Here is a 5196-nt window from a genome sequence, read left to right as displayed (position 1 = left end):
AATATAATTGTATCATGTAGGACTATAAGTTTTGATATAATGTGTTAGTCAGGTTGAAGGTAAACATGCATTCTGAGTAAAATAAAATGGTTAATGATACATAATAATGTAATGTTTCGTTATTTACAATTATTATATAGTAAAATATATATTTTTTTAAACTAGATTCATATAATTTAATAAGTTGTTTCTCAGTTAATTTTCTAGATACAAGTTTAAATATTCACTTTTATAATATAATATGTCATTAGTTTTTTGATATAGTACCATTAAGTTGTGCTATAATTTGTTATGCATTTTAGAGACAACAGGTATTAGTTCGTACAAAAAACTGTTGTAGATACTAAATAATTTAATATTGTAAGGTTAATACCATTATATTCTAATTTATGTTTCATTATATTAGCTATATATGATTGTAAAATATTATAAAATATGTATCTAATACTATGTCTTTATAAAGTGCAAGAACAACGTATTTCGATACATAAATATATCTAAAGTGCTTTAGCATTGCATTATAATGGGTAACAAAATAAAATTATTTTATCATTAAAAAAACATAAAGTATGATTACCTAACATTACCAACATCATCAAAAAATCATTAAAGTTTCTATCAACTTCCTAGTTTTGTAATATTCAACAAGCAAACAAATTAACAACTACTTAATATGCAAAACACAGTCTATTTCTTTTCGTGCAAACTTGCTCCTTGGGCTTGGTGGATCGTCATTCTCGCTAAAATATCCATTCTCTGCTTTTTCAGACCCATACTTGCACAAAAGAGAAGTATATCTTAGACGATGGTATTGAGCATCAATACTCGAACATGGAATGCCTAATCCCTCACTCAGATACTCAACAAAAACAGTCACAAATACACCACAATACCTGCATTCCAAAAAATAATTAAGTTAAAAACATCAATATACATGAGTAAGGTAATGAAAAAAAAAGAAAAAGGCAATGTAATGCGTACAAGCTTCCACTATCTTGTTGTACTATCTCAGATACATATTTCACTTGAAATGGATCCCGTTCGAACTTTTTCTTGTATGATTTCAGTGCAGTCCAGTCAGTGGGTACCTTGTGCTAAAAAACATTACTATACTAAAGGTAAGTCGGAATCATTACAACCAACTTTTCAATCTCACTTGTTTGTTTTATTTTCCGTGAAGAGGCCATTGAATCATACACATGAATGCATCGATCCTTTGAGGAAATGACTGCCAATACCCAGTGAAAGGCACTGTCATAATTAATTGGGACAAATACCTCATTAACCATATGCCAAGGCTGATCTGCGTAAATACTCAATCCTTTGACGGTGTTAATCAGTGACTTCTCCATATCAGCAACCTCATCAGTCCTGGTAAATGCATCTTGAGTTCCAAGATCCTTAGCAACGTCTGAATTGTAGTAATTCATATATGCCTTATCGATGTACACTTTGAAAAAATAATCTGTGGTAGTGTATTTGCTGATTGAAAAATTCGTGTTCTTGTACTTCTTCCTCAAGTAGTACATAATAACATCTAGATGTTGTTCAAATTGTAATAAATTGGTATGTTATAGGAATCAACTATAATAAGTAGTAATTAGATACAAATTACTGATTATGTATCTAATGTAATAACTTTATAAATACTGGTAACTGTAAGATCAATAAATGAACAACATATATATTCATATAGAATGATACTTTTTTGTTATTATGTATCAAATACAAAGTACATTCGGCTAAAAATTTTCAATTATCTTTACTAACAGTAGAGATGCAAATCTTACAAAAACAAGTTTTGTTAGCACGATGTTTAGCTTAAATTTATAACTTGTGCAGTCAATGTAACTCATGTAATAGACTTGAATACTTCATAATAGAAATCACACAATCCGAAATCTATTTACTATTGAAAATATGCTTAAACAAAGTTTGAAGAAAAAATAAAGGTAATACCTCATCATTCCAGCACTTGTTCTGTTGATACATCAAGTAAAAATAGTTCTTGGATTTCGGAAAAGCAACTACAAAATCTAGTTGACGAAATCCAAGTGTTGAACAATTAACCTTGTAGTGATCGTCATTATCTTTCTTGTAACATAAAAGTACAGTTGATTTTAAAAAAATAGTAAGTTGTATATTACTGGTGAATTTAGAATAAGACGTGTTGCTTACTTTTTCATGTGTTGCCTGTAAAGGCCATCATTAATCCATTCTTCAAATATTTCCATCTCTACAGTAGGTGAATTCCCAGTAATATGATAACCTTCGAATGGGTATTTTTTCGCTCTTGAGAAGCCAACTTTTTCTTTTATTTAGAACTTGATCCAAAATGGGTCGAAAAAGGAGATTGATAAATCTTCGATGGCTTTCTTTAGCGTGGTGCAGGTACATTTTTATCAATCGACACATTCTTTTTTGGCGTAGAAAAGGCAAACAAAATTGCGGTGTCACTAATCTCATAATTTGCTGGATTTGTTGGTGGAGGCTTGTAAATCGTCAATATCAAATCATGTTCTCGACCTGGAATAATATTTTCAAGCGGCTGAATTTCTTCAACAACTATGTCACTCTGCTTCTCAATTCCAACATCCTGAAAATGATTTGAAACCTTAAAAATCTTATTATCACTAAAATTCAGTTATTTTAAAATCAAACTAGTACCAATAATATCCATTTATGTATCTCAACTTTACCAATAAGTAGTAACTTGTATCTAAACTTTATCTAAAATTGTTTTTAGAATTTAATTTAACATATATCTAAAATTATTTTAACTTGTATATAGACTTTATATTAAATTGTATCTGAAGTTTATTTTAACTTATATCTCTACTTTATTTTAACTTGTCTTTAGAATTTAATTTAACATGTATCTAAACTTAATTTAACTTGTATATAAAAGTTATATTAACTTGTATCTGAACTTTAATTTAACTTGTATCTGAACTGTATTTTAGCTTGTAACTCAACTTTATTTTAACTTGTATCTCAACTGTGTTTTAACTTGTATGTAAACCTTATTTTAAATATGAAAAATTAATAACATAACTGTCTGTTCATTTTGTTTTTAGTGAATTAGATTTTTACTACTAAATTAATTAAACTGTACAGTATAGGTAAATGTTGATTACATAGATGACTTAGTTTACATTTATCATTCCAAGTATGCAAAAATAGTCATGTTAATTACAAAACACATAATGAATGTTAATTACCTTTTCATGTTGTTCACCCTTCTTGAGAAATGATGGTGCTTGGTTGGCTTTCTCATCCTCCATTTCAATCGGTTTGTCAGTTTCTTTCACTACACTGTCATTACTAGTAGGTCCTGCATCATCAACAATGGCATCTAAAGAATCACATTCTTTCTAGCTCTGTTTGATAATAGTTTCCTTCAGATTTTTTATTAGAGAATAAAAAAATTCAATACAATATAATTAGTTAATTACTACCTTTGAGAAGTAAGTACATATTGATACATATAAACATTTTTCTATAAGATAATTAAAATATTAAATATGTACTAATGGGCACCTCCATTTCCTCTGTTTATTTTTGAGAAACAATGTGGACTGATGGGATTAGTATGGCATTCAAAATCAGCAACATCATCTGAATGTTTAGCCTCTTTCGGGCTTTGTTTTGCAATTTTTTCCTAAAATGTAAGGATGAGAAGAATGAATAAATTCAATATACTTGTTAGTAAATGTGTGTTGTTTTAAAGAATCTAACCTGCTTCACATTCTCATTTTTCTGTTGCAATGAATTCAAAACTTCAGTGAATCTAGTGTTCATCAGACGCTCCAAATCTTTGAATTTTTGGTCAATCTAGTAAATATGCATGTTGATTAGTTAAAATGTATACAAATAATAAATTTATGCAACAATAAATTGAAGATCCTTACGTATGTCTTCATTTTGGACTTTAACGAATGTAGGTCCACTTTAACCACAAGGTCTTTGCTGTTTAATATGGATGTTGAATCAGCATCAACTTTACTCTTTTCTTCCATATCTTCTTGATTCGCCAGTATTTGTTAAGTATGACAAATAACACGATATAGAAACATTTTCATTATGAGAAAAATATAAAAAATGTTGATAAGGAAAATACCCGCTGTTTTTTTTTTTTGCATTTTGAAACTGCGTTTGTTTTTTACGATCTGATCTTCTTCCTGTCGAAATATCTTTTTCAGTCTTTGTCATAGGTGCAAATACTATACGAGATACATGTATCGACTCCCTCATAAAAAATTATGTAAGGGTAGAACTGAAGTCATCAAAACTATCATGATCTTCGGTAACTTGGAGTAAATTCACTCTGTAACTCCTCTGATCTTGATTTTTAGAAGAAGATGGCATTGAAGATGTACTATGGTGATCAGATGAAAAACTATTGCAAGCCAAATCAAGTTTTTCAAACTCGTCCGCATTAGGAACAATGTTGGCATATGAACACTAACGTACAAAAAAATTATCCATTAAATATTATTACGATTAAAACTACAAATACTATAATGCAATTTATGAAAAAAATTCAATCAGTATCGTACCTTGCTAAACATTCCAGTCATAAATTGATTAAACTGAGGCCGGACTGCAACAACCCTTTAATTCAATATGCGAGGTATGTTATTTCCCTCCTTAACAACAACTTTGGTAACAATATTTGAACAAAGTTCAAACATCTATATATTAAGAACCTGTGGGATACCACCTAACCTATAAAGCTGCTTCTCCATTGAAAATTCTTGCCTAAGTGCGACCATCAACCTGGAGTAAGACACTTTACCCCAAGAAAATAATTGATATTTTTCATCTTCAACCATTTTGAAATCAGAAAATGGTACGGGAGAAGCATTCATCTGTGAGTAGATAAAAGTGTGTATGAAATATAGGATTGCCATCTGGAGGGCATCCTCTTTGATTTCAAAATTTTCCTTCAAAAAACGTTATCAAAGCAAATTCATTGATGAAAATTCTAAGAATCTTGCCTTGGACAAAAACATGTATCTCTTCTTGATTTAGTTGCTCGATCTCGAGCATAAGAAGACATTTTGTTATTTGTCCAATATAATTAGAAAGTGGTATGTTGAGATAACATCCACAAATAGTCTTCTCAAATAAGTGTAAAACTTCTTGCCTGATAACTTCTTTAATTTCATCCTTAAGTCTTAAATTGCATGAACT

This window comes from Capsicum annuum, chromosome 12, assembly GCF_002878395.1.
Source record: "Capsicum annuum cultivar UCD-10X-F1 chromosome 12, UCD10Xv1.1, whole genome shotgun sequence".
NCBI classification, from domain to species: Eukaryota; Viridiplantae; Streptophyta; class Magnoliopsida; order Solanales; family Solanaceae; genus Capsicum; species Capsicum annuum.
This window is presented reverse-complemented; position numbering follows the sequence as displayed.